Below are 7500 nucleotides of genomic sequence, written 5' to 3'. Positions count from 1 at the left end.
ATAATGAGCCTATAAGGAATTGGGTCATCATACCTGCAAATAAGTGCTGGTCGATTTGGGTGTATTATTATTATTATTATTATTATTATTATTATTATTATTATTATTATTTATTATTATTATTATTATTGTTATCATAACTATTATTATTATTATTATTATTATTATTATATTATTATTATTATTATTATTATTATTATTATTATTATTATTATTATTATTATTATTATTATTATTATTATTATTATTATTTTATTATTATTATTATTATTATTATTATTATTTATTATTATTATTATTATTATTATTATTATTATATTATTATTATTATTATTATTATTATTATTATTATTATTATTATTATTATTATTATTTTTATTATTATTATTATTATTATTAGTATCTTGACATCCTCATCATGACATGACCCTTTTTTTGTATCCAAAAACAAATAATTTAAAGTATAATATCGACGTGCACTTATTTGTAGGTCTGATAACCCTATTCCTTCTGGGTTCATTGTTGTAATGGAAATCGCAAAAATATTATACACAAAATTTTGTCCATTACAACAATGTTAAACTAGGCCCATAAGGCCCGAACCCCACTAGGACAGGACTGTCCCGGGACACACCTCGCGTATCGCGTGCGCAAATGCATCAATATGGATGAAATAGAGGTTGCATGTGTCTGTGCTTTACTGCTAAGAAAAAAAAATGTTAGGTGCATCCTTTAATGACCCAAAGATTGCTCAATGGTTAATTCCATAGACTATATGGTGATCTCTGATCTTATCCTTTTCTTTTTTTTTTCGGCTACTACAGGATGAGCATCGATAGCTTTGACAGCCTTCTTTATCTTGTTGGAGGAGCTCTTACGTATCAAGACGCCTCTATTTTAATGTCTCGGTCACAATAATGACTATCAGCCTTGTTATACAAACAGGGATTGCTTTCCACTTCATTGATGAGTTTTTCAATCCAATTTGAATCTACGACCATTTTGTTATGATAATCTGATAAATATTTAATTAATATGCCTATCAGGGGCAGCGTGGCTCAGCGGTACGGTCTTTGCTTCGTACCCGAAAGGTAACGAGTTCGATCACCCGCCGCTGCGTTGTGTGGCCTTGAGCAAGTCACCTAGCCCTAGCTCACTTTGCGCGTTGCACTGCGGCTGACGCCTGGGTTATTCCAGTCTTCCCTTGGAATAGACCCTAAAGACAAATTTCCCCTTGGGGATGAATAAAGGAAATTTTATTTATTTTTATTTATTTTATCAATCGAGAGACTGAAGTAGATAGATGAAAAGTTGAACGTAGGGATGCAGGAAATAACGACGACAGGCATTGCGACTTTCACACGTCAAGTCTGGGACATTTTGCCCTAATGCGGAAGGCGGCTATATTTTTCTACTATCACAAATGATATGAACTTGGGACTGGGGCAGTCCTGTCCCGTCGATTTTGTAGCAATCCACAACTACTTGGGACACAATAGGACTGTTTTGTCCCGTCCCGAAAGGTGCGGTACATAGTACATTTCACTTTATTATATAGCTTGTAGATTTGGGACAGGACTGTCCCGGTAGGGGCGTAAGTGGTTCGGATGTCAGACCTGCATATATGTTCATGTCGTATTTTATCAATGGATTATCATTACCCACAACTTGTGATAGTCTTGACCTGGCTTCAACTATCTAGTTTCAGATTGAGATTTTTTGACGAGTTGAAGGTTGTTTTAATTTGAAAGTTTTGGGTTTGAGATTTTTTGTCAGGTTGAAGGTCGTTCAATTTGAAAGTTTTGGCTTTGAGATTTTTTGACGAGTTAAAGGTCGTTCAATTTGAAAGTTTTGGGTTTCAGAATTTTGACCAATTGTCAGTTGTCTGATGTCACGCCGCCCGGCAACGGCGGCCATCTTGGTTCTAAACAAAGAAAACCATTACTTTTTATTCTTCATGCTGGCTAGAACTTTTCATATGTATTGTGATCAGAATGTGTAAAAGTCAAAACATGATCAAATTTATGATTTTTTTTTTCCTCTGGGTACGCTTTTATGCTCGCCGGAGAAATATTTCATACGAGCGTCCGCCATTGTTCCGATAGTTTAGAGCCAGTTTTACTAAGTTACCATGCGTCATTAGGAAGGAAGTGACGTTACGACTGTTGAAGAATATTGAAGATTCGCGTTAAATGATTGATATTTGAAGGAAAACTTTTATGGCCAATTTTCTTTTTTTCTTTTTCTGTTTTGTTTGTTTTTCTTTCTTTTTTTTTTTTTTTTTTTTTTTTTTTTTTTTTTTTGGGTTATTTTTTTGTTTTTTGTTTTTTTGTTGTTTTTTTTGTACATTTCATTTAGGTATAATTGATCGAGAACGATAGAACTCATGCACGAAGCCACAATATACGAGCGTGGGGTTTATTTGTACTAATATAAATAAATTCTTCAGATCTTTGCCTTGAATTTGTGTTTTAAACGTTTATCGTTATTTTCAATTTTATGCTTGGGTGAAAGGGTGAAAATGAATTATGTGTGATCTGTAAATTAAGTGGAATGCTTAATCAGACAAAATGTAGCAAGTGAAATTTTCTTATTTAACTCCTTTATTTTGTGTCTTTTGTTATGTATTATATCTTTCATCTATACCCAAAACCTTTCACTGAATGATTTTCTGTACATTGATCGTGCCTTTCTCTATATGTCCATGTCTGTTTCAAATCGAAATGAATTAAACTGACGAACACTCTTAAAACTGGTGTGATGTTTTTATTATGAATAGATGAAAATGTTGCTGCTTGAAGCTCGAAGGAAAAAATGACGATAAATATTGAATTGCAAGCTTCAATTTATTAAACGAAGACAGATACTGTGGACGTTTTGGGTTTCCCCTTTTAAAGGGGATACCCGAAACGTCCACTGTATCTGTCTTCGTCTTATAAAAAAATGAGCTTTTATATATAGCAATATCCACTAAAATCGCTTTACAAGGAGTCCCTGCCAACAGCAACACTAACTTTTAGGACGGGACATGACGCCTGTTAGGCGATGTTACATTTTTTTCGGACAGACACAACGTTGTTGATGGACAGGTACTCATTTTACACCTGAGTACGATGAGAGAATGTGAGTAAAGAGCCTTATCCAAGAACTCAACTATGCGCCGAGCGAGGCTCGAACTCAGGACCTTCCGATCCGAAATCGAGATTCATACCACTAGACCACATAGCCGCATAAATTGAAGCTTACAAGCTTATATAGCGCAATATCCACTAATCGTGCTCAAACAACGCTTTACAAGGTGTCCCTGGCCAACAGCAACACTTATCTTTTAGAACAGGACATGACGACCGTAAAGCGATATTACATTTTTTTTCGGACAGAGACAACGCTGTTGACGGCCAGGTACTCATTTTACACCTGAGTACGGTGAGAGAATGTGAATAAAGAGCCTTATCCAAGGACTCATCTATGCGCCGAGCGAGGCTCGAACTCAGGGCCTTCCGATCCGAAAGTGAGTGTCATACCACTAGACCACATAGCCGCATAAATTGAAGCTTACAATTCAATATTTATCGTTATGAATAGATGTTATTTTGAAAAGTTATGGATGCATTTTCACAGCTATCAATTATTACTATAATATATAGTTTTTAAACAATAAAAATAACTTGTGCATTTACATAGCTCACTATCCACTAAATGTGCTTTAAACGCTTTACAATTGATCCCTAGACAAAAGAAACAATAATACGTCGGACGAAACACGGCGCCTTTTAGGCGACATTACAATTTTTCCCCCAACAGAAACAACGCTATTAAAGACCAGATACTCATTATACACCTGAATACGGTGAGAGAATGTGAGTAAAGTACCTTTTTTCAAGAACCCGACTATGCGCCGCTCAGATCGGGACTCGAACCCAGGACCTTCCGATCGAAGACGAATGTCAAACCACAAGAACACGTAGCCGCACGTACTGGAGAGTCTTTATCTCAGGGACCATCATTACTTAAGTTGGGGCAATTCTATAAGATATGAAGACACAGCCGTTCCCCCATTGATAGGATGCTTTATTCCGTGCGTACGCATTGACGTTAATATCTAATTGACCTTAATTTAGGTCAATGGTATATCTTCACAACCTTCTGGTGGATTTTAATGATAATTGGCTTGAACACAAGTCTTGTTAGGGGTGTTAAACAGATTTATTTATTTATTTTTTTAATTTTTTCATTGGTTACAATTCCATATTTTGGGATTGTTCTTGTTTATAGTATATAAAAATTTCGAAACTTTTTCGCGGTCTTTCGTGCACACGGGACTGGGAACGGACTATACAATATTGTGTATACATAACACAAGGATTTGTATACATATGACAAGTATTTGTATACATAAGACAGGGATTCGTATCCATAACAGAAGGATTCGTATACATAACACAAGGATGTGTATACATATCATAAAGATATGTATACATAAGACAAGGATTTTTATACATAACACAAGAATGTGTATAGATAGTATGCGCTTGGCTAAGAAGTTCACAACAATGCTATCCGGAAGTTTAACGGACCCATACACACAAGAATGTGTATAGATAGTATGCGCTTGGCTAAGAAGTTCACAACAATGCTATCCGGAAGTTTAACGGACCCATACACAAAACTATGTGTAACCTTAAACGTTTATGATCTGGTTAATACAGTTTAATGAGAATTACTCATAAACGCGAATGGCAAAAAGCAATGACAAAGACCTGAGTTACGTCATCTTCGTTCTATATATATGTACATATCATATGAAATTGTATACATAAGACAAGGATTTGTATGCATAACAAAAACAAAGAACCGAGTGACGTCAATATCGTTCTATATATCAAAGATAGAACGAAGTTGGCGTCAGTCATCTCTTTTTATTGTTTTTAGCCAGCCATGTTTATGAGTAGTTATCACTATACTGTATCAATCAGACTATAAACATTCAAGGTTACACATAGGTTTGTGTGTTGGTCCATTAGCCTATAGTTATATCAGGCTAACGGATGTTATGAGATTTTTTGATAAACGCAATACATCAATTAATACGGACCATGCGTGGTTCAGTTAATCAATTTATATTTCACATCCATTATGAATTCCAATTTATAATAATATGCCTTTATTGTCCTCAAAATAGTGGCAATTTGTCATTTGGTTACAAATTTATAACAATACAATATTATAGAGCACATATATTCCATAATATAATATTGACAAATATACACACTCACACGTATGCATACTAGTAACATCGTAGACATCGTCACCATCATCGTCATCAACATCATCATCATCATCATCATCTTCATCATCATCATCAAACAACAACCTTCCTAATATTTCCGTTACCATCCTTCACTTTCACCATTCCCCTATAACACCATCACCGTCCTCATCATACTCCATATTATATTATTTTTCCTGTCACAATCTTTTAGAGGGAAAGCTTGTGCTTTAATATCCCTCATCAGAAAGACAAAGGTCGTGTTCTCCTATTGTGTTCTCTCTCTCTCTCTCTCTCTCTATCTCTCTCTCTCTCTCTCTCTCTCTCTCTCTCTCTCTCTCTCTCTCCCTCTCCCTCTCTTCCCCTCTTTCCCTCTCCGTTCTATTCTCTCTTCCGCACACGTCCTTTCATTCTCTCCTCCAGTCCCTCTTTATTCTCTCTCTCTCTCTCTCTCTCTCTCTCTCTCTCTCTCTCTCTCTCTCTCTCTCTCTCTCTCTCTCTCTCTCTTCCTTTATATCTTTCCTCTCTTTCCTTCCTATTCCCTTTCTCTCTTCTTCTAAAGATAGGGATGGTGTCTTCTCTCCCCCCCCCCCACCCCTCTCTCTCTCTCTCTCTCTCTCTCTCGCTCTCTCTCTCTGTCTCTCTCTCTCTCTCACACACACACACACACACACACACACACACACACACACACACACTTCCTCCGTTCTTTCCTCTCTGTATGTAAGGAATAACTATTTGCAACAGAGTGTTTCATTATGATGCATACCTAATTATATTTTAAGTCCTAATCACACTCTCTAATCTCAAAATAACACACACACACACACACACACACACACACACACACACACACATACAATTTTACATCAGTGCCCGCAATAAATGCCTTTATAAGAACTGTTGGATTTTACACCAAAACCCGAATGCTTCTAATATAATTGTTTCTACAATACCGCCGACGACTAGAGGCAGGGATCTTCTGTCAGAGGAAATGGCTATGTTGCGTGAATGTCGTGTGATTCGAAATTTTGGCTACGATCATCGTCTTATCTCTCCTGCTACCGGATCAGCACGTTGCCGTCGTGCAGGAGCTTGCGTGCCCCAATGACCCTGAAGGTGATACCAGCTTTGATGCAATCGTGCTGGAACAGCAAAAGGATCGGGACCAGACGAAGGATGATCCAACCCGGCGTTCAGACAAGGCTTGCCTTTTCCTGACCCACACTTCTAATCATGAAAGGTACAAGGAGGAAATTTATTCATACTGGCTCGGACAGCGCCCATCAATAAAAAGGTCCGCGTAGCTGCTGAACGAAGTCCTGTCACCTCATAAAATAAGCAAGACTTCAACCACATATTACAAAACAACATCGTACTAGGAGAAAGATTGAGAATAATGTCTCTTAATGTGGAAGGCATTTTAATGCAAAAATGTGACTATCTCAGTAGACAGCTTAAAGACCATAGTATTGATATCCTGCTTCTGCAAGAAACACACTTGGATCATCAGTCAGCTCAATCCAAATCCAACATTGCTGGATATACAGAAGTCAACAAACAATCCCACCCAAAATATGACATAAGCACATACGCCATAACCCCAGAACAAGTGTCGACCTTGGAGGTACAACTGATGACACTGGTACACAGAGAAGTACAATAAAATTTGGGAACCTGGAGATCACAAACATCTACAAACCTCCATCGATCAAATGGTCTGAACCACCAAAACAAAATCTGCAACATTCTGCACTGATTATTGGAGATTTTAATAGCCACCACAATAACTGGGGATACAAAGAAGCCAACCCACCAGGCATCGAACTACAGGCATGGATAAACCGTCGATGCTCATCTTCTTTACACCCCAAATAGCCGTGGAACTTTCAGATCAGCTCGCTGGAAGAAAGAATACACCCCTGACCTGGCACTTGTGACGAAAGACAAGAATCACAAACCACTTGATGCAGCTAGAGAAGTCATTGGAGCATTTCCAAATAGCCAGCATAGGCCTGTTGTCATAACAACTGGAATAGAAATCGCCAGAACGGAAGCTATTCCCAAACCAAGGTGGAACTTCAAAAAAGCAAACTGGGAGGAGTACACGTCATACATAGAGAAAGTATGCCCAAGAATTCCATCATCGGCTGATAACATACAGAGATTTAGCAAACTGATACTGACAAGTGCTAAAAAATACATCCCAAGAGGAGTCAGACAGTGGCACA

Source organism: Berghia stephanieae, chromosome 2 (assembly GCF_034508935.2).
Source record: "Berghia stephanieae isolate SIO BIC M18660-M18661 chromosome 2, UCSD_Bste_1.3, whole genome shotgun sequence".
Classification (NCBI taxonomy): Eukaryota; Metazoa; Mollusca; class Gastropoda; order Nudibranchia; family Aeolidiidae; genus Berghia; species Berghia stephanieae.
The sequence above is the reverse complement of the archived record's forward strand: the minus strand, read 5'-3'. Positions refer to the sequence as shown.